Genomic DNA, 23,406 nt, shown 5'->3' on the forward strand with positions numbered 1-23,406 from the left:
CTTGTTCGGCCTATGAGTTTAGGTGGACGGCCTTGTCTTGGTAGGTTTACAGTTGTGCCATACTCTTTCCATTTCTGAATGATCGCTTGAACAGTGCTTCATGGGATGTTCAATGCTCTGGAAATCTTTTTGTATCCTAAGCCTGCTTTAAATTTCTCAATAACTTTATCCCTGACCTGTCTGGTGTGTTCTTTGGACTTCATGGTGTTGTTGCTCCCAATATTCTCTTATGGGGCCCATACACCTAACGATTTTCCCGCCGATATACAGCTGTTTCGATTGAAACGGCTGTGAAATCGCTGCGCACACCGCTGACAGAACGATCGATTTCCGTCCGAAATCGATCGTTCCCGTCGACCCATCCATGCGGAAGATTTTTCTCGCTCGCCGGCGGGTCGGGAGTGCGTCGTTAGTGGCGTTGAATGCCTGACGACCAACGCAATACAGCGGTAATACATTACCTACTCCAGCCGGCGCGAGTCCCCTGGTCTTCTTCTCCGCTTCGGGCTCCAGAGCTACACAGAACTTCCTGTCCCGGCAGGAAGTTTAAACCGTAGAGCGCCCTCTACTGTTTAAACTTCCCCTGGACAGGAAGTTTAGTAGCCGGAGCGGACCGGAGCCAGAGCGGAGAAGAAGACAGCGGGGACTCGCGCCGGCCAGAACAAGTAATGTATGCGGGGGGGAGGGGCGGAAGCAGCTGCAGCTCCACAGATTGTGATCAGTTTCAGCCTGAAATCGATTCACAATCTGTTTGCAGTAAAGGTGGCCATACGATCCCTCTCTGATCAGATTCGATGTTGGTCGAATCTAGTGGCAAATCGACCAGTGTATGGCCACCTTTAGACAACCTCTAAGGCCGTCACAGAGCAGCTGTATTTGTACTGACATTAGATTACACACAGGTGCACTCTATTTAGTCATTAGCACTCATCAGGCAATGTCTGTGGGCAACTGACTGCACTCAGACCAAAGGGGGCTGAATAATTACGCACACCCCACTTTGCAGTTATTGATTTGTAAAAAAAACCTTTGGAATCATGTATGATTTCCATTCCACTTCTCACATGTAAACCACTTTGTATTGGTCTTTCACATGGAATTCCAATAAAATTGATTCATGTTTGTGGCAGTAATATGACAAAATGTGGAAAACTTCAAGGGGGCTGAATACTTTTGCAAACCACTGTATATACTAGTGACCTAAGCCTATGTAAAAAGGGCTCTAGGTCTGTCATCACCGCGCTCAGCGTGCATGCTCACCCGCCCGTCGTGTGCACATCTGCCTGCTCGCTCTGCAGGGACACTTGAGGATTATTAGGTAGGATATATGTATATCTTTTTTTTTTTACTAATGTTGGATGCCTTTGGCCAATTCCTTTGTTTGCCACTAAGTATCCCCCTACCCTTATCCCCTTTTATAAAAATATGTATTATATAAATACTAAATAATAATAATATTAATTAAATTATAGCTTTTTAGTAATTTTGGATGGAATTGGCTAATTCCTTCGTTTGCCACTAGGTGACTCCCTCATCCCCTATAAACCTGAGACATAATAAACACAAGCTTTTATCCTCCCCTTCCTCTAGCCTCCAGTTGAGAGGACAGAGAAAACAAGAAAGGGAAACAATAAACAGAAATAAAAAAAAACATGTATGTACTGTTCCAAATATGTGTACACAACAAGAAATGGAAGAATAATGGAAAGCTTGAGAATTTTATATTAAAAGGTGTACTAGTCCAAAACCTGTTAGATTACAGTAAGTGACAGCAACATAGAAAAAAGTGCATTTACTCTGGGATTTGATGTACACCTTAAGGGGCCCATACACCTAACGATTTTCCCGCCAATATACAGCCGATTCGATCACAGTGATCGAATCGGCTGTGAAATCGCCGCACACACCGCTGACAGAATGATCGATTTCCGTCCGAAATCGATCGTTCCCGTCGATCCGTCCGTGCGGAAGATTTTTCTCGATCGCCGGCGGGTCGGGAGTGCGTCAATAGCGGCGTTCGAATGCCCGACGACCGACGCAATACAGTGGGTATACATTACCTGTTCCGCCGGCGCAACTCCCCTGGTCCCCGCTGTCTTCTTTCCACTCCGGGCTCCGGACCGTTCCTGCAGCTACACAGAACTTCCTGTCCCGGCAGGAAGTTTAAACAGTAGAGAGCCCTCTACTGTTTAAACTTCCCCTGGACAGGAAGTTCAGTAGCTGCAGGAACGGTCCGGAGCCCGGAGCGGAAAGAAGACAGTGGAGCCTGGGGTATTCGCGCCGGCTGGATCAGGTAATGTATGCAGGAGGGGGGGGGGAGGGGGGGCGTCAGCAGCGGCAGCTCCACAGATTGTGATCGGTTTCAGGCTGAAATCGATTCACAATCTGTTTGCAGTAAAGGTGGCCATACGATCCCTCACTGATCAGATTAGATCAGAGAGGGATCTATCTGTTGGTCGAATCTGATGGCAAATCGACCAGTGTATGGCCACCTTTATATGTATGTGTACATAAGTGTTGAGGAACTTAACGGACCACTGTCACAAAAAAATAGCAAAATGTAAAATACATGTAACCACATACAAATAAAAAGTATGTTTCTTCCAGAGTAAAATGAGGCATTACAGTATAATTTTACTATAATAAACTCTGGTATAGAAAGCATTCGGGCAGGGCCGGTTCTAGACTCCTCAATTTGGAGTTATCGCGCAGCACCCAAAAATTTTCACCCACAGTATAGGTAGGTAGGTAGCCAGGTATAGGTGCCCCCAGTACAGCTGCCCCAGTATTGGTAGTATACTGCCCATGGGCGTCCCTACATAGGGCAAAATGGGGCATGCACACTCCCCTGGCTAGCTGTCCCTCCCCATCATCCCCCCCCCAGCCACCCGAACCCGGAAGTGGCCGGCCCGACCGCCCTGGGGTGGCAGCGGAGCGAGGAGAGAAGCGGCGGGGAAGAGGGGACGTCTCCCCCCTTCCCTCACCTTGGGGCTCCCCATCTCTCTCTCGCTCCCCCCTTTAGAATTAAGTGATGCGGCAGGCAGTGGCGGGACACTTACTCTATTCTCCGTCCCGACGCGAGTGACTCTCTCACTGTGCCGCTGCTCTGGTCTGGACTAGACCAGAGCAGCGGCGCACAGATACAGAGAATTCACTCATGCCGGGACGGGGGAATAGAGAGAGAGAGGGGAGCCCCAAGGTGAGGAAAGAGGGGGACGTCTCCCCCCTTCCCCACCGCTTCTCTTCTCTCTCCGCAGCCACTTGGGACACCTATATCTATCCAAACTGGGGACACCTATAGACCTAGCTATCTATACTGGGGAGCACCTGTCACTACCTGAACTGGGGGGCCCTGTCACTACCTAAACTGGGGGGCCCTGTCACTACCTAAACTAGAGGCTCTTGTCACTACAGACACTGGGGGGTCCCTGTCACTTCCTGAACTGGAGGGCACCTGTCACTGCATACACTGGGGGGCTCCTGTCATACCTAAACTATGAGTACCTGTCACTAACTGAACTGGGGGGCTCATATCACTACCTATACTGGGGGGCACCTGTCACTACCTGAACTGGAGGGCCCTTTCACTACCTAAACTGGGGGCTCCTGTCACTACCTAAACTGGGGGCACCTGTCACTACATACACTGGGGGGCTCCTGTCACTACCAAAACTCGGGGGCACCTGTCACTACCTAAACTGGGGGTACCTGTCACTAACTGAACTGGGGGGCTCCTGTCGCTACCTACACTGAGGGGCCCTGCTACTACCTAAACTGGGAGGCTCCTGGCACTACCTAAACCATAGCTCCCAACTGTCCCTTTTTCGGGGGGGGGGGGGGGGGCAGTCCCTTTTTGGGAGCCCTGTCCCTCTGTGCCTCTTTCACCCTCATTTGTCCCTCTTTCAGGACTTTGTCCCTCTTTCTATGTAAATATATATATTTCTATACTAAAAATGTGATTGATTGACTCTAAACTTTATTCCCAACCTTTAAATTGATATATTACTAATTTAAAAATGTTACTATGAAGGAAAATGATCCAGGATAGAAAGGACCAGTGTGGTTTGAATTATAAAACAACATATGTTTCTTATGAAATCTTTATGGTATGCGTGACTAGAGGCATGGTGAGGGTGTGGCCAGGGGTGTGGCAGGGGCATGGCTTAAGTGTCCCTTTTTCTCATCTCAAAAAGTTGGGAGGTATGCTAAACTATGGGGCACCTGTCACTATCTAGGCCAGCCAGCCCAGCATCACCACCAGCCAACCAGCCCAGAATCACTGTCAAAAAGGCCACAGCATCACCACCAGTCAGGCCAGCATTTACTTCAGCCAAGCACAGCCCAGCATCACCGCCAGCCCAGCCACAGCATCACCGCCAGCCCAGCCACAGCATCCCCGCCAGCCCGGCCACCGCATCACTGCCGGCCCGGCCACAGCATCACTGCCAGGCCTTTCAGCCCACACATCATCCCCAATTCAGCCAAAAATAGTATTGCCAGGCCATCCAGGCACAGCAGCCAGTAGAGAATTCAGAAGCCAGGTGAGAGGTGTCTACCATATTAACCCTCCTGGCGGTTAATTTTTTTCTGCCAAATAGGCAGAAATCCATTTAAAAAAAAAAAAAATTGTTTCATGTAAAGCTACCAGAGTGGTAGCTACATGAAACACCACTAGAGGGCGCATGTGTCCCTCTAGTGCGATCGTCGCCGGCATCAATAGCAAACAGGGAACGGCGTATATAACGCATTCCCCTGTTTGGCTTCACCTGTCGCCATGGCGACGATCGGAATGACGTCATGGAAGTCAGCCGACGTCCTGACGTCAGACGCCTCTGATCCAGCCCATAGCGCTGCCTGGAACTCATTGGTCTGGGCAGCGCAGGGCTCTGGCGGGGGGGGGGGCCCTCTTCCGCCGCTGTGTGCGGGCGATCGCCGCAGAGCGGCAGCGATCAAGCTGTGCGTGCGGCTAGCAAAGTGCTAGCTGCGCGTACAGCACTTTAAATGGTGCAAATCGCCCCACCAGGGGCTGAGATATCCTCTGCACGGCATAGCCCAAGCTTAGCTCGGGCTTACCGCCAGGAAGGTTAAAGTGGACCCAAATTAAAAATACAAGATTTCAGAAATAAAATCTATTTTCTAAATTATAATAATAAATAGCAGCCTTTTTTCAGCTGCATGATGACAAATATAAAATATTTTACATTTATTGGAGGAACCCCTCCCTTCCTTTCAAATTGCCGGGATTTTTCCGGCAAACTGGTGGAGTAGATGGTGTCCGGCAATGGAGGAATTGCTAATGGCTGCCCCCAGTATAACCCTAGCTATAAAAAGAGAAGGGTGAAAAGCATGCACTGAAATGATCATAGGTTTGAAGGAGTGTTTATTTATCTTTGTATGTGTCAGAGTGGTGCAACTAAATATTTTTAATTAAAAAAATGTTTGGTTTGGGTCCGCTTTAAGGCGGCATTCTGCCTATTTATGTGAGATGCTGTCTATTTATGTGACCTAATGACTGCTGAATTTGTCTTGTTGGGGGCCTCATGGTTACTGAATTTGTCTTGTTGAGGGCCTCATGGTTACTCAATTTGTCTTGTTGGGGGCCTCATGATTGCTGAATTTGTCTTGTTGGGGGCCTCATGATTTGTTTGGGGCCTCAAGATTGCTGAATTTGTCTTGTTGGGGGCCTTATGATTGCTGAATTTGTCTTGTTGGGGGCCTCATGATTGCTGAATTTGTCTTGTTGGGGGCCTCATGATTGTTGAATTTGTCATGTTGGGGGACTCATGATTGCTGAATTTGTCTTGTTGGGGGCCTCATGATTGCTGAATTTGTCTTGTTGGGGGTCGCATGATTGCTAACTGCGTGACTATGGAAAAAGCTGAATCATCATCATATGAGACAATAGCATTAAACCTACTTTTTTAGCTTTTTAAAACAGAAAATAAAACTGGGAGGTTCTACAAAAATGAATACATTTTTCAGTAGGATGGATAAAATTGTTTATCTTCACAGTTTATTTTCAATTTGGATTTTTCATAATGTTTATGTAGGAGTTAAAACTTTTTTTTATTTAGTTTAAATTGCTGTTGGCACTTTGCGATAGATAATATGCAGTTTGGGCACTCGGCCTCCAAAAGGTTCGCCACCACTGTCCTAATCTAATGCCCCACCATTGCTAAGTTCATGTAAATTTTTCTCCACCCGCGACCACACCCACATTCTGGTCCATGACCACACCCATTTTTCGGTGCACCGTAACCCCATTTTTTAGCACGCCACACGACGTGCCCCCAATTTTCGGCGCGCCGCGCCACTTCTTCCCCCCCCCGGAACATTTTCTGCAGACGCCCATGATACGGCCCCCAGCATAGATAGTATAGTTGCTGCAGTATGGGTAGTATAGTTGCCCCCAGTATAGGTAGTATAGTTGCCCCAGTATAGTTAGCTAGTATAGTTGCCCCAGTATAGTTAGCTAGTATAGTTGCCCACAGTATAGTTAGCATGCTTGTCTCCAGTATAGTTAGTATAAATACCCCCAGTATAGTTAGTATAGTTGTCCCCGTAGCAGCCAGGTGGGGGGGGGGGCAGCGGGCACAGCGATGGGGAGGGCCCCTTCCCTCACCTGTTTCCCCCTGACTGCGCTCCCACTCAAGCTATTAGCGCAGCATGAAAGTAATTGCAGCAGGTGGGGAGTAATCTACTCACCTCTTCCTTGCGTTCCAGACGTTGGTGTGCAAAGTGCAACGTCACATCCCTCAAGTCTCCTCTTTCTTCAATACCGCCCACTGTGGTGTAGCGTTATGGTAACACACTGCTACAGTGCGTAACCTCTAAATGCACACGTTACCAGGTACAAGAAAGAATACTTTCTCACATTGCCTGTATGCTTTACTGTCCCTACTGTATGCGACGGTAACACATCGTTAATATGCGTTACCACCCTTTTTTTGCATTGCGTTGTAATGCTGCATTGTGACTTTAACATCGCATTACAACGCAACGTCCCACTGTGAATGAGGCCTCAGAGTGCACTTCCCAAATGTCCATACAATACTTATCACCCTAAAAGGAAATCAGTCATCTTTACAATGTTCTCCTTAGACCTTATATGATCATTTTATTCCCGTCTTCTTTAAATACAGTTTTCCTCAAAAACAACAATACATTGCAGAGTGTTGTAATAGTGATGGAGGGGGTCCACTACCCAGTGTAACCACCAGTGGTTGTGATCAGGTTACCCACCTTTAATCTCGTGCAAACAGCCCAACACACTCTCCAAAATTGGCTAGCACACTCACCCTTTATGATATGGGCACTCCACATTAATCTGAAGAAAACCAAAACCATGGTGTTCCAGAGGAAAAACACAAGGTCAGCTCAGAGCCCATTTTACACTAAATGACTGTGAAATCAGCAGAACTGACAAATATATCTACCTTGGTCTGGAAATCAACCAATCTGGAAGTCTTAAATCAGCCATAGAGGCCCTGAAAGCCAAAGCTTGCAGAACATTCTATGCCATCAGGAAAGAACTGTACCACCTCAAACCAGCAGTGAAGGTCTGGCTGAAAGTCTTTGACAGTGTCATCACCCCAATCCTACGATACGGAAGCAAAATATGGGGCCCCATCACCTACCCAGATCAATCAAAATGGGAATCTAGCCCACCAGAAATATTCCACCTGGAATTTTGCAAACACCTCCTCCTGGTCAATCGGAGTACCTCAAACAATGCTTGCCGAGCTGAGTTGGGTAGATTCCCACTACTGCTTGAGATACAGAAGAGAGTGTTGTCCTACTGGGCCCATCTACAGAGCAGCAGGCTTGACTCGCACCACTACAAAGCCATACTGCACAATGAAGACCAAGAAAAGCCATGTGCCCTGAAAGAAGTTGTCAACTCTCTGGTCTCTCCAAACTCAGATCCACAAGTCCCATCAAGAGCCCAGATAAAGCACCACACCACAGCCAAGAGCAAAGAGGACTATGTAGATAAATGGAGGACTGAAATAAAACAGTCACAAAAGCTAACCATATAGCAGTCTCTACAGAGAGAATATAAAATAGCCCCATACCTGGAAAAGCTCCAAAACCCTCAAGAGAGGAAAATCCTAAGCATCTACAGACTGAGTGCTCACAACCTCAAAATAGAGTCTGGGAAACACAGACAGATGTACAAACCCAGGGAGGAGAGACTATGCCAACACTGTGAGCAGAAGACCCTCGAGGATGAAAATCATTTCCTGCTGCACTGCCCCAAATATACCGCAACCAGAGAAACCTTCTTTAAAGGATAGGTAAAATTGACTGCTGCACTGTGTAGGGTATAAGGAGTACATACCTTCCGTGCCTCCAGCCCCCCTCCGTCTGCCGCTGTTCTTAGTTTATAAATGCCGGTGTCCGGCGACTTTCCTGACCCTTACCCCGGACATACTGCGCCCTGTGTGCGCAGTATGTCCTTCCCCCTTGCTTCTGGCCGGCGCATAGTTCGAGGCTCAGAAGCACGCTGTCCCCTTTCTGCTGCGTGTGCGCTCCATTACACTGAGCGTCACATGCTAATCATGTGACGCTCGGTGTAATGGAGCTTACTGCATTTCCTGTGCATCCTTCGTGCACCCTGTGCCTCCTTTATGGCCTTCTGTGTGTCATGTCCTCCTGTGCACCCCTGTTCCTCCTTCGTCCCCCCTCTGTGTCTTTCATGCCCCCTATGCGTCTTTCATGCCCCCCTGTGCTTCCTTCGTTCCCATGACTCCTTCATGTCCCTCTGTGCCTCCTTCAAGCCCCCGTGTGTCCTTCATGCCACCCTTATGCTTCCTTCATGTCCCCCTGTGTTTTATTCATGCTCCCTGTGCTTCCTTTGTAGTCCCCTGTGCTTCCTTCATGCCCCCTGTGCCTCCTTCGTGTCCCCCTGTGCTTCTTTCATGCACCCTGTGTGTCCTTTGTGTCCCCGTTTGCCTCTGTGTCCCCTGCCTAATGCTTCCCTGGACCTGCCCACCGTGAGAATAGTAAGCCACTCACCACCATGCCGGGTCCATTGCCGGGCGACATTGCCCTTTGCTCACATTTCACTCTAGCGCCCGGCATTTCCTCCTGCATGACGCCTAATTACACACCTCATGTAGTAGGTGAGCTGTAGGCAGAGAGGAATGTCACCCGATAATGGACTCTAGCAGGGAGGTGAGGAGCTTGCAATGCACTATGCTCGCAGTGCGAAGGAGGGGGTGGACAGAGACACTATGCCAGTCCCCAACATCACGTGACGGAATCTACGGCTCGTTCATATCGGCGGCTTGTTCTTATGTCTGGTGTTCCTAACTTAGTTAGGGACGCCCTGTATATAAATTTTCACTACAGATGTGTAGATAAATGTATTTGTCAGTTAACCACAATTAAAAAAAACATTTTTCCTATCGTAATTTTAAAGAAATCATCAGGCAAAAAACCTCCCCACGCCGCACCTTCGCTCACAGCCGCCGGCCCAGTGGCATGAACTCTTCTAGTGCATCTGCACGTGCGCCGCTGTCAATCAAGCCCACGTTGTCTGCGGTGTACTGCGCAGTACACTGCGGACAGCCTGGGCTTGATTGACAGCGGCGCTCACGCAGGCGCAGTAAAGATGAGTAGAAGGTAAAGAGGCACCCAATGTATATAAAACAGTCTAAAATCAATAAAATAAAAAAGATGAGGTGGCTTACCTCACAGACGACAAACTCACTTTAAGTAAGGAAGTTTAATTGAAGATTAAGCACAGGCAACGCTTTTCGTGGGACTATGCCCACTTCCTCAGGTCAAATAAAAGTGCCGTTGCAGTCTATTTGCTGTCTATCCAAGGTGCCCCGAATGCGGCAAATAGACTGCAATGGCACTTTTATTTGGCCTGAGGAAGTGGGCATAGTCCCACGAAACGCATTGCCTGTGCTTAATTTTCAATTAAGCTTCCTTACCTAAAGTGAGTTTGTCGTCTGTGAGGTAAGCCACCTCATCTTTTTTATTTTATTGATTTTAGAGTGTTTTATATACATTGGGCGCCTCTTTACCTTCTACTTTGCCTTACTCCCCCCCGCCCTCCTAGGAGGGGAGCCATGCGCACCTGATCCAAGGTGGAATTCCACCACCTACGGTATTCAAGGTGTGCAGTATTTTTACTAAGAGAGCGACCGAATCCAGGACTGCTGGTATACCTGAGTGGAGTCAGGTTTAAAACACTCCACTTGCCTGAAGCAGTCGGTTGCCCCTTGTGCAACCCACCTTTGTGAGTACCTTCTTATAGAAGTATCTTTGAATACTCAATACTTGTGACGTACTGCACCATTTGGGCTCCCATTGTCTTTGTGTTTTTTCCCCTCCAGTACTGTACACGCAGTAAGGATGACCTCGAGGTAGGCCTCTGCACTGGCGGGGAACACGGGCCAACGGCTGAGAGCGGAGCTGCGGCGTGGGAAATGTCGGCTACAAGGGGCTGTTGGAAGCCAATGGTAAGTAGAGCGGGGGGGGGGGGGGGGTGGAGGGTTTTTTGCCTGATGATTCCTTTAAAATCAATTTTCTTAGCAACTACAAGGTTTTTGAAAAATAGCCCATTGTTCCCACTATACCCAGCAAACTTGATGATAGCATGTATGAGGGCTTTGCTATAAACTGCTAAAGTTGTTGCCATCAGCCTCACAGAAATTCACGAAAGTGTTTTGGTGAAACTTCACAGAACCAGCCGAAAGTTCGAGGAAGATCTAGAACTGTACTGAAAATAACATCATGAATAAAATTGCTTATTTTTACAATATTACTTTAGAATTTATTTAGGCTATGCTTGCCCAATGTAAAATCTTTTTTCACCCTTTCCTGAGGGCTCACACCCACTAGCAGCCTTATCTAAGCGCTTAGTGATTGGAAAAAAAGCTCTTGCTAATGTAATGCTATGGAGGATTTTCATAGTATTACATTACCAAGAGCTTTTCAGATCACAAAGCTCAGAAAAGCGCTCCTAGTGGGTTCCAGGCCTCACCCTGATTTACATTCTGGAATATATCACAGGTGGGGACATCTTTAGCGTTGGGTGGTGCATCTCTGCAGAATGTTTGTTGTTTACTGAGGATCTCCAAGTCAGTAGAAATAGTACCTGGTCTCCCAGAATGCTCTGGGAGGGGTTTCCGCATAGCTAAACAGCTTAGGCTGTGACTTCACTGGTAGGACAGGGCTACATACCAATACACAGCAGTTTATAGATATAAGAAGTGTTTGTGATGCTGAAACCAGGATAATTAACATAAAAGTGGGTATCCTGAATAATTTACTACATTCTACTACATGTCATTACTGTGCCTTTATGGGAACCGGCAGCCTAACCCCCCTTAAGGACCAGAGCGTGTGTGTGTGTGGGGGGGGGGGGGGGGCGCATTTAGATAGCCAGGCAGCGGTATCCCCAGTATAGATAGCTAGGCATGGGTGTCCCCAGTATAGCCAGCAGCCATTATTTACCTCCCAAGCTCCAGCGATGACCAGCTCTACCCCCTCCGCTCTGCCCGGCATCCCTGTTTGCACTGCCACTAAGTTCCGGGTCCCGATTTGATGATGTCATCAAGCCAGGACCCGACATTAGAGCCAGAGTGAGCAGGGATGACTGGCAAAGCGGAGGGGAGCGACGATCGCCGGGGGACCGTCACAAAGGTGAGTCCTGGTCCTCTTCTTCCCATCCTACTGCCACTGCTTATGGTGATCACTACAATCGGTGGGCAGTCATAGTGACCACATGATCAGGAGCCAATCGCCATGGCTCCTGATCAGTGAAGGGAGATATCGACTGTCATATGACAGCTTAATCTCCCCTCTCGGGTGGGCACGATTGCGGCAGGAGCGGAAAAAACAGGTGGTGTAAATCCTACACCGCATCTGGCTTAGACAGCCACAAGTGTGGCGTAGGATTTACTACTTGCGGTCCCCAGAAGGTTAAGGCACCAGATGCTCTCTACCTATAGGTTTTGCAGACAGAAATCTGGCACTGAACGTAGCTGAGCTCAGCAGAAGTGAAAGCACTTTTCAGTGTGGGGCTGGATGACCCCTTTCTTATCTTCTAGGATTTCAGCTTTGTTCCGTATCGGTGACACTATGTATAATGCATCTATGTTTCCCTCGCTATGTTTATTACATCAGCAGGTTATTGAGGTGTAACTGTATCTTCCCACCAAGTATCAAAAACAAGTCCTCACAGGCATTCATGAATCGAGTGCTGTCAGGGCACACCTAAAGTAGATTACAGTTTATTAAAAAAAAAAAGTAAGATATTGAGACGATTTTTTTTCTTCTACTCTTTTTCTTACAAAGAAAGTGGAATCTCACGTTAACATTTGAGAAGTATGCTGTAAGTATAGGCTATATTTTGGCCATTTATTTCCAACTGAGGCACATAGTATTGCTAAGGACATTTGGGTATCTGTATTTTTATTATTATTTAGTATTTATATACTACTGACATCTTCCGTAGCGTTGTACAGAGTATATTGTCTAGTCACGTAACTGGCCCTCAGAGGAGCTCATAATCTAATATCTCCCATAGTCATATGTCTATGCATGTATCGTGTGGGCACTTTCACAATGGGGTGGTGTGTCACAGTCAAATTGATGCACTGTTACCGCAGCCTAATGCTACCGCAGCCTTCTTACTTCCCACGTTGCGGTACGCTGCTCTGGAAGTCCCTAATCTAATGCTAGTGCAGAACTACATTACCATGCAGGATAAGCAGCGAGCTGCTGCAATCTACGATCTACGTGACAGTCCTGCGCATGCGCAGTTCAGAGTTAGGAAACTGCACATGCACAGGACTGTCACGCTGGCCACCGTGATGACGCGTAGCAGCCAGCGTGATGACGTGGAGCGTCCCGGCCCAGGACACTCCGCCCGGAAATCGCTGGTAAAGGAGCCGCCAGCGGGACCCAGAGAGGAGCCAGGAGGACGCCGGGGGACCTCGCAGCCTACGGTGGGCTGGAGGAAGCCCCAGGTAAGTACCAATTTAATTTTAATCCACTGCTCAGGGTCCCTTTAAATCATAAAACTATATTGCACTTACTAGAATGTAAAAGTTGCAGGCATATAATAAAATCAATGATTTGCCTCCAGTGCTACCTAGACCCGTCCATCCACCCCAAACTGCCATGGAGATGATAAAATTGATGTGATTGGCCAATCATAATTGAAAGCGTGTACTAGGCTTAATTCTTACCTTTTCCTCTTCTCAATATCCAGGCTGTGACGGGTAACTTCTGAGAGCTCAGATGGAGGACTTGAATTTGCCTCAACAATATGTTGACTGGGAACCTGATTGTCTAGGCACCCCAGGATTCACCCTGCTACTCTTGGCACATCATTGACCTGACGAAGCGGCAGCAGGCCTTAAAACCTGCCTCTAGTGGCGCCCTCCAGTTCTGCTGGTGGAACTGGAGCCTCCTCCAGGACATGCTGCCAACATGCTGCACTAACATGAGAACAGGAATCAGCAGCCAGAGCAAGTAAGAGAAGCACAGGAAGAAAGTTGAACTTCTCTTACACCATATAACTGGCAGCTTGACAGGCAGTAAAATACTCAGGATCCAGAGACGGTTTCTACAGAAGGGCACACTGTAACTTCGTCTAGGAAAATGGGTAAATGGTGGGTTGGTAAATGTCTGTTCCGAATGAAAACAGATGGTCCTAGAGAGTGAAGGACATAAAGAATGAATTCCTGGCCGCTGTCTCAAACATTTATAGTTAGAGGGTAGAAAGGGTGGAGCCTAACCCATCACTATGGTACCATGATGGCACTAGGAATGATAGTTTTGGTTTTCTAAATCCTTGTACAGGTATTAGATAATCCAAGACAATCGTTTTGGACCATCTCCAGGGCTGGTTTTCTGGAATGGCCTCAGTGGCTAAGGCCTTAAGCGGCTGCTGTCTAAAGGGTGGCAGGACATTGAAGAGGGGTTGAGACATATGGAAGAGAAGACTACAAAGAAAAAAGGAAGAATGCAAATGAGAAGCTACACATGGAAGAGGGGTTCTGCTGTCCCTTGGAGCTGTACATGGAAGAGAGGGGCTGCTGTACATGGATATTACACATGCAAGAAGGGGCTGCACATGGAATGGGAGAGAAGCTGCTGCACTGGATGTTACACATGGAAGAAGGGGCTGCACATGGAATGGGATAGAGGCTGCTGCACATGGAAGGGCTGCTACAAGAAAGTTGGCTTAGGGGGCAGCAGAGGTATAAGTCTACCCTTGGCCATCTTAGCCAATAATATAGTGTGTGTAGAACTAACCCTTTATGTTGACGGATCAATAAACGCCAAATATGTGTATTGTGCTCCTTTGATCTCACGCAGCTCTGCAGGACTCGCTCATTTGCTACCTGTCGTCACTCCCTACTTCTCTCTCCATAGAACAGTACAGCTTGATCCCAGAACCGTCACGCTTTTGAACATTTACTGATCATTAAGGGCGACAGTAATTGAGCGTGAGTACGAGGCTTATGTTCAAGTCTTTGTTTAAAGCAAACCGGAGGCAGTTTAGAAAAGAAAATTGGAAATTATTATTTTTTTCTATAATTTTTATTGAAAGAATTATTTTATCACAACATAAAAAAAATGCAATAAAATGTCTACTACATTACAAACCAATAGACCAACCGGAAATACCAAAAGCCTATTTCATAAAGTCAGGTGACATTCATGGGACTGCATCAAGTGAAATATGAACCAAGTACATATTGCAAGAAAGAAAGGGGAGAAAAATGATTCTTACCAAAGATGAGGAAAGCCTTTTGATCCTTCATAGATTTTCCATGTCATCCTTGAGACCACCACCTCTGCCTGGGACCTTATGTCAGTTTGTGGCCTTGCCCCTCTTTATGCATATGTGGCCATAATGTGCCTGCACGAGTGCATGTGTGCATGCGCAGTAGCACAGAGCTGCTTGGCTTTGTCTTACTGTGCATTTGCAATATGGCTGCGCTCGTACACGGCAGGGAATGGGGCCACGAGCACATATCCAACAAGCTCTTGTCAGATATGTTCAAAGGGTCCGTGTAGCAGTGGGGGTGTGGTTAAAATAAATGCAACTTTGTCAGAATTTGCAACCTCTACCATTCTTTTTCTATGAGGTACAAATTCTGACAGGTTGCATAAAATACTACCTGCAGTGAAAATATTTGCAATTTCATCAGAATTTGCAACCTCTACCATTCCGCTGCCTCACATGAACCTTACAACCTTTCTGCCTGCAACCTTTCTTTCTGCCTGTGCCTAAAACTACCCTTCACCCATCCCGTGCCTAACTCTAAATTACCCTATCCTGTGCCTAAAACTACCCTTCATCCATCCCGTGCCTGACTCTAAATTACCCTATCCTGTGCCTAAAACTAACCTTTACCCATCCCATGCTTAACTCTAAATGACCCTATCCTGTGCCTAAAACTAACCTTCACCCATCCCATGCCTAACTCTAAATTACCCTATCCTGTGCCTAAAACTACCCTTCATCCATCCCGTGCCTAATTCTAAATTACCCTATCCTGTGCCTAAAACTACCCTTCACCCATCCCGTGCCTAACACTAACCTCCCCTTTCCTCTGCCTAAAGGTGCCCATTAACGGTACAATTATGCGTTCAGAGTCGATCTTTTGATGCAATTTGAATGATTGACACTAATTGGAAGGCAATTATCAATTGTTCCCGTTATTGGAACGATTTAAAGGGATACTGTAGGGGGGTCGGGGGAAAATGAGTTGAAGTTACCCAGCGCTTCTAATGGTACCCCGCAGACATCCTGTGCCTGCGCAGCCACTCCCCAATGCTCCGGCCCCGCCTCTGGTTCACTTCTGGAATTTCAGACTTTAAAGTCTGAAAACCACTGCGCCTGCGTTGCCGTTTTCCTCGCTTCCCCTGATGTCACCAGGAGCGCACAGCGCAGACACAGACCATACTGGGCCTGCGCAGTACGCTCCTGGTGCCATCAGCGGGAGTAAGGACACGGCAACGCAGGCGCAGTGGTTTTCAGACTTTAAAGTCTGAAATTCCAGAAGTGAACCAGAGGCGGGGCCGGAGCATTGGGGAGTGGCTGCGCAAGCACAGGATGTCTGTGGGGGCCATTAGAAGCCCCGGGTAACTTTAACTCATTTTCCCCTGACCCCCCCCTACAGTATCCCTTTAAGATGGTTTTACATTCCGATTCGATTACAAAAAAACAACTTTCGGATCGATATTTCTTCCCTTTCCAATCGACTAAAGATTTTTTTCACATTGATTTGCGGCACACAGTGCGCAGTTTTTCTATACAATTCAATCATAAAAAAATGTTGAAAATTGTATGTTAAAGAAGGGCACCAAAGCAAATCTTTCATCCCCTCTGCCAAATACTAAGCTTCTCCTATAGCAGGGGTGTAGAACTTATATACAAAATGGACCGAAATTGAGCTCTGGGAACAAGTAGCGGCCTGACTTCAATGTCTAGTGGCCACCTCTCTCCCTTATTAAGTTCCCTAATAGTACACCTCCCCCCCCCCCCCCCCCAATCCCGTGCCTAACACTAACCTCCCCTTTCCTCTGCCTAAAGGTGCCCATTAACGGTACAATTATACGTTCAGAGTCGATCTTTTGATGCAATTTGAATGATTGACACTAATTGGAAGGCAATTATCAATTGTTCCCGTTATTGGAACGATTTAAGATGGTTTTACATTCCGATTAGATTACAAAAAACAACTTTCGGATCGATATTTCTTCCTTCCTTTTCCAATCGACTAAAGAATTTTTTCACATTGATTTGCGGCACACAGAGCGCAGTTTTTCTATACAATTCAATCATAAAAACATGTTGACAAATCTTTCATTCCCTCTGCCATGGTGTCTAATAGTACATCTCCATCCCCCCAGCTATACAATTTCCCTATACTGTTGCCTGGTGTCTAGAGCTGCCCCACTCCGCATATGGCTTCCCTGGTGATCTAGGGCTTACCCTCCAATATAGCTTCTCTGGTGGTCTAGAAGGGGGCAAACATAATGCTAAGTGGGGAAACCACCTGAGGCTGAGGGCCAAATCTGATAGCTCAGAAGGCCAGATTTGGCCCACGGGCCGGAGTTTGAAATGTTTGTCCTTTAGGATACATAATTATGATAGTTGCAAAATATGCTACTACAGGGTCTAGTAGGAGGAAACAGAAAGCCTCTGAACTATCCAGAAGTTTCCCTCTAGCTAGGTAAGTGTCTAACTTTTTCTTTTCTAAATCACCTCGGGTTTACTTTAAGTGATGTGTGGCCAGGTTCTGTTCCTAAATAGGAAGCCAGCTGTCTAGGGTGGATGTTCTGCATCTCTGTGTGAGAAGCAACAGGAAGGATGGATAAGAACGAAGGGGGAGGGTGCAGCAATCAGTGCTGCTCTCTCCATCCTCCTTGTCACCTCTCTGCACGCTCCCTCTCAGCATGGGGCACACAGGAACTTCCTAGTAGTTTTCCAGGGGCTTTTTATTCATTGCTCACAACCCCCATGAAACTTCACAGATTGAGATTCAGCTGCAGGGGAGGAATCGGGAATAATTGCCAGACGACTGTTTGAGTCACAGTCAGTAAGTAGAAGCAGCTGGTCCGCCTCCTTCTCTTTCTCCGGAGCAGACTGTCCAGACATAGGCAGCGCATCTTCTCTGTGCCAGGTAAGCCAGCTCTACAGTCTGGGATAATCAGCTTCATGTCGGGTCTGGAGAAAGCTCACCATCCTTTCATGTGTGGACAAAATCTTCTTCCCTCATGATGGGCCACTGCAGTTCCTTTACACAAAGTTTGGTCGTGTGATTAGAACTTTAGCATAGCTACATAAAACACTTTTAAGAACGTTAGAGCACTTATATAAATATCAATGCAAGGGAAATATAAGCAAAGCAGAAGGGGCTCGGTCGATGAGAGGTAAGCAGGAGCAAGAAGTTTTGAATCAGGATGATACCATTTTCCTTTCTATGTTGCATTGCGTGCATTGTGGAGTCCTGTGGCATGCTACAGAGCTGTTATTAGTGCATTGCCATGGACTTGGCTGTGATGCTGCTTGTGTTGTCGCTAGCTGTTGCCATGCCTGTGCAGGGTGAGCTCTGTCCCTGGGCAGGCTAAGGAGCATGGTGCTGCTGCTGCTTGACTGTGTGTAGCTGTGGTTCAGATCTCTTGGAATTTCCTGCTCTCATATTACTGCCACAGTTCTGCAGACTTCACCCCAGCCAGGCTTTGTGTAGCATTGTTTTAGGATGATCGAGCATTGGTTCCTCTGCTCACCCTGGGATTAGCTCAAACATCTCTGACATTTTTCCAGGGTGCGGTAAGATATTTTCCCTTACTTTCAGAAAGTGTCCTGAGTACAGTGCAAAATAACAGTGTGGCTTTTATCCTTCATGCCAGAGGGAGATTTGCCATCTTTTAATTCACAATTAGTGCAGTTTTCAACCAACCCTCTTGTAATCCACAAAGTTATGTGTTGAAAAAAACAACTGCTATTCCGATTTCGTATTGTTGGGGAATAGTTTTACTCTCTGGGGTCTCTATATACATATTATCAGTGATACTACTGTAGCTAATGAGCTATGGGCTCCAGTGCATATTTTACATCCCCCTCCCCCCAGCACTCTATACATATGCTGCGCCAAAACCTGCCAAGGACAACCACAGTGTCGGGTGCAAGAAAGGGATGGGGAACAGTTTGTTAATGATTACTACTATTCAAAGCATCTATAGAAGTGATTATTACCAGCACAGGACCAATAGAGAGCTAATACTGTAGTTGAGGGGAGCCCCCCTGGCCCAAGGGTCCTGGTGTGGTCGCAATCCCTGCATCCCCTATTGCTACGTCACTGGCTACAACACAGTGTAACACAGCAGTAGAGATGGGTGGTAGACAGTCACTTCTCCACTGACATAGGAAGAAGCTATGCTAACAAATAGTTTTAGTTGACATCTGCCAGGCAGTTCCCAGGTAGCTAGTGTCTTTGGTTTCCTAGCATGACTTCTACTTCCTGTGTTAATGCACAACTGCAGAATTCTGCTCTCATACCCTGTAACTATTACCCTTGCCTTGCAGTGGCACAGTGCCATGCTCCAATCCCACACAGGACACGATCGGTATAGAGAAGTAGTCCTCAAACTAAGGCCCGCGGGCCGAATGTGGCCCCCTGAGGCTATTTTACCGGCCCTCCCACACAAAATGTATTACTTATAGATGCGGTCAGCTACATCTTTAAATATTGGTGGTTCACATATAGAATAGCAGTGCTGGCGCCACCCATCGACATGGAAGACAGAAAGCAGTAATTTGCTGGTTTCCAATCAAATTCCATATTAGGTGACACTACTGTCCAATTGGACTGCAGGTTGTCACCTGGGTATGCTTCACTGTCTGGCCCGCAAAGACTTATACATCATTTTATGTTTACTCCACCCCCCCCCCCCCCCCCCCCCCCCAGCAGTTTGAAGTATGTTGACCTGGCCCTCAACCCTGCTGGCAGGTTAATTGTCGTTTCACTTAATTGTGTGAAGATTTCAATTCTTTAACAAATGTTGCTTGATAGTTTGGTTTGATGTAGAAAACCAAGGTTGAAATCTAGGCTGGAGACAGTACCTAACCAGTAAGCAGTCCTTGAGCAGAACTTCCCAATGCTTCAGGGTGGCCTGCTGAGTGCCCCACTAGTGGTTGCAACTCTTAGGCTCCCTGCACACTGCAAATCCGTTTTGCGATTCCAATTCCGATTTGCAATTCCGATTTTCCCTGAATGCAGTGAACAGAAAAACGGAGGAAAAAATGCAGCATGCTGCAATGATTAAAAATTGGAATCGCATGCAGCGTGCAGGGAGCCTCAGTGCTTTCAGTCTGACAGGAAAAAAGCATAATACAACAGTTAAAAAAAACCAAAAGTTTGCTTTCTTAAAACAGAAAGAATTTGCGATAATTCAGGTTGGAGTGAGCTTGAGATGTCTCCCAGTGCATCACTGCTGAATATATGCATATTAACTATTGTACCCTTAGAAGCTAAACACACCTCCAGAACCGCTGGAATGCAATGATGTGTCAGGTTGTTAATTTGTACAGAGCCATAATAATCCAACATGCATACAGACTGTTTCGGATTGTTTGATCCTCATCAGTGCATGGCATGGATTAATTTTGCTCTATGCAGTAGGGCTAAGGGTACAATGGTTAATTTGCATATATTCAGCAGTGATGCATCGGGAGACATCTCAAGCTCACTCCAACCTGAATTATCGCAAATTCTTTCTGTTTTAAGAAAGCAAACTTTTGTTTTTCTTAACATCTTAGTAAGGGGGCTTTTAGGACCATTGTAGTCCCTTACACACTCCAATGAGTTCTGGGTCACCATGAGCTTGCTGGTTAGTCTGTACAACTGTTAAAGAGAACCCTTGGTGTAAATAAGTCTAAAAAGCAAATACCTAAGGAGAGGGATGCCTCTGGATCTTCTAGACACTGTCCCCAACCGGGGCCCTCCTTAAAGTGTACCTGAGATGAGTAAGATGAAAGATATTATACTTCCCCGGGGCTTCCTCCAGCCCTATGAGCACCGCTGCGTCCCTCACCGTCCTCCCGGATGGCTCAGTTCGGCCGCAATCAGCCCCGGCAACTGGCTCTTTTGGGCATACAGGGACGGCCCTGCATGCGCACAAGAGCCCAACTGGGGCAACCGAGCCAGATTACCGGGGATGATTGCGGCCAAACGGAGCCACCCAGGAGGACAGCAAGGGGACGCAGGGCAGGCTTCCCTCTTGGTAGGTAAGTATTTACCTTTTGAACTTTTTAATCCTCAGGTACACTTTACTACTTTTATTCTGTAAAGAGCAGGATACCATGTTGACACCCAATAGATAAAGAATATAAATAGGTATGGCTAATTGATGACATTTTCATAAGTTTGATAATTTAATTGAGCATAGTGTCAGAGACACCTTTACTGTTGTCTGTGATAGTGAAGGCATTTACCTCTATAGCTGATGTCTATAAAGGCAACACTTATGACAGAGGTTTTCTATATCACAGGGTGGCATCCCTGCCATGGCATGCCATGCCCAAAAGCTGAAAACATAATATTATTATTATTATAATGAACTAAACTCAGATTTGTGAAACAAGATTCTTTGCTATGTCAAAGCAGTCAAAACTAGTGATGGTCATGTCTAGGGGATCTCATGGAGAAGCATGTGATTTGTTTGATCAGCTGACAGATTTGCACAGCTCTGATTTGCTGTGATAACATCCTGCTTTATCCCATGATCATGACTAGCAAATCAGCGACTTACATATACAGTGGGTTGCAAAAGTATTTGGCCCCCTTGACGTTTTCTACATTTTGTCACATTACTGCCACAAACATGAATCAATTTTATTGGCATTCTACGTGAAAGACCGATACAAAGTGGTGTACACATGAGAAGTGGATCGAAAATCATACATCATTCCAAACATTTTTTTAGAAATCAATAACTGCAAAGTGGGGTGTGCGTAATTATTCAGCCCCCTGAGTCAATAGTTTGTAGAACGACCTTTTGCTACAATTACAGCTGCCAGTCTTTTAGGGTATGTCTCTACCAGCTCTGCACATCTAGAGACTGAAACCCTTGCCCCTTCTTCTTTGCAAAACAGCTTCAGCTCAGTCAGATTAGATGGACAGCGTTTGTGAACAGCAGTTTTCAGATCTTGCCACAGATTCTCGAGTGGATTTAGATCTGGACTTTGACTGGGCCATTCTAACACATGGATATGTTTTGTTTTAAACCATTCCATTGTTGGCCTGGCTTTATGTTTAGGGTCATTGTCCTGCTGGAAGGTGAACCTCCGCCCCAGTCTCAAGTCTTTTGTAGACTCCAAGAAGTTTTCTTCCAAGATTGCCCTGTATTTGGCTCCATCCATCTTCCCATCAACTCTGACCAGCTTCCCTGTCCCTGCTGAAGAGAAGCACCCCCCGAGCATGATGCTGCCACCACCATATTTGACAGTGGCCAAGTTACACAATAGTATCCAGCGCTTAGTTTAGTTCAATTAATTAGTGTCAACCCAAAATTCAGGGGAGCCCCATAGTGATAATGGTTACTCTAGAAAAAATGCTCAGTGTCACTGGGTCTGCATAAACACACTATAATTTATTTATATCTGCGTAACAAAAATATTTGACAGTGGGGATGGTGTGTTCCGAGTGATGTGCAGTGTTAGTTTTCCGCCACACATAGCGTTTTGCATTTTGGCCAAAAAGTTCAATTTTGGTCTCATCTGACCAGAGCACCTTCTTCCACATGTTTGCTGTGTCCCCCACATGGCTTGTGGCAAACTGCAAACGGGACTTCTTATGCTTTTCTGTTAACAATGGCTTTCTTCTTGCCACTCTTCCATAAAGGCCAACTTTGTGCAGTGCACGACTAATAGTTGTCCCATGGACAGAGTCTCTCAACTGAGCTGTAGATCTCTGCAGTTTGTCCACAGTCACCATGGGCCTCTTGACTGCATTTCTGATCAGCGCTCTCCTTGTTCGGCCTGTGAGTTTAGGTGGACGGCCTTGTCTTGTAAGTAGTAATAGTAAGTTTACAAGTAAGTTTAATAGTAGTAGTAGTAAGTTTACAGTTGTGCCATACTCCTTCCACTTCTGAATGATCGCTTGAACAGTGCTCCGTGAGATGTTCAAGGCTTTGGAAATCTTTTTGTAGCCTAAGCCTGCTTGAAATTTCTCAATAACTTTATCCCTGACCTGTCTGGTGTGTACTTTGGACTTCATGGTGTTGTTGCTCCCAATATTCTCTTAGACAACCTCTGAAGCCGTCACAGAGCAGCTGTATTTGTACTGAGATTAGATTACACATAGGTGCACTCTATTTAGTCATTAGCACTCATCAGGCAATGTCTATGGGCAACTGACTGCACTCAGACCAAAGGGGGCTGAATAATTATGCACACCCCACTTTGCAGTTATTGATTTGTTAAAAATGTTTGGAATCATGTATGATTTTCATTTCACTTCTCAAGGGTACACCACTTTGTATTGGTTTTTCATGTGGAAGTCCAATAAAATTGTTTCATGTTTGGGGCAGTAATGTGACAAAATGTGGAAAACTTCAAGGGGGCCAAATACTTTTAGCAAGCCACTGTATATCACCTGACCAAACTGATCACATGCTTCTCGATGAGTTCTCTTAGACATGATCATCACTAGTCAAAACAGGGATGAAGAGAAAGTAATTTTTTTTCTCAGCTATATTGACATAAACAAACACATTTCCTTACTTTGTTAGACCTGATGACATAGACAGAGAGAAGTATTAGTTTAGTAAAATGAAGCAAAATGCCCACTTCCACACCCTCACCTCTCAATTTGTTCAGCCCTGTTTGTATGCTTTTTCACAAACCTTGGCTCCCTGTCT

At 46.4% G+C, this 23,406-nt stretch overlaps 1 protein-coding gene across 3 annotated transcripts in view; it reads left to right on the forward strand.

Moving 5' to 3' along the window:
* The window catches only part of RAB34 (RAB34, member RAS oncogene family), a 102,424-nt gene that overhangs the window by 32,674 nt on the left and 46,344 nt on the right, over positions 1-23,406 (forward strand). For 2 of the 3 annotated variants that reach the window (XM_068270147.1, XM_068270149.1), the window contains exon 1: positions 17,405-17,666. The exons of the other annotated variant lie outside the window; for it this stretch is intronic. The gene's annotated coding sequence lies outside the window, so the exon portion shown is untranslated. Of the gene's footprint in view, positions 1-17,404; positions 17,667-23,406 lie in introns of those variants that run through there. 3 annotated transcript variants of the gene reach the window in all.

This window comes from Hyperolius riggenbachi, chromosome 2 (assembly GCF_040937935.1).
Source record: "Hyperolius riggenbachi isolate aHypRig1 chromosome 2, aHypRig1.pri, whole genome shotgun sequence".
Classification (NCBI taxonomy): domain Eukaryota; kingdom Metazoa; phylum Chordata; class Amphibia; order Anura; family Hyperoliidae; genus Hyperolius; species Hyperolius riggenbachi.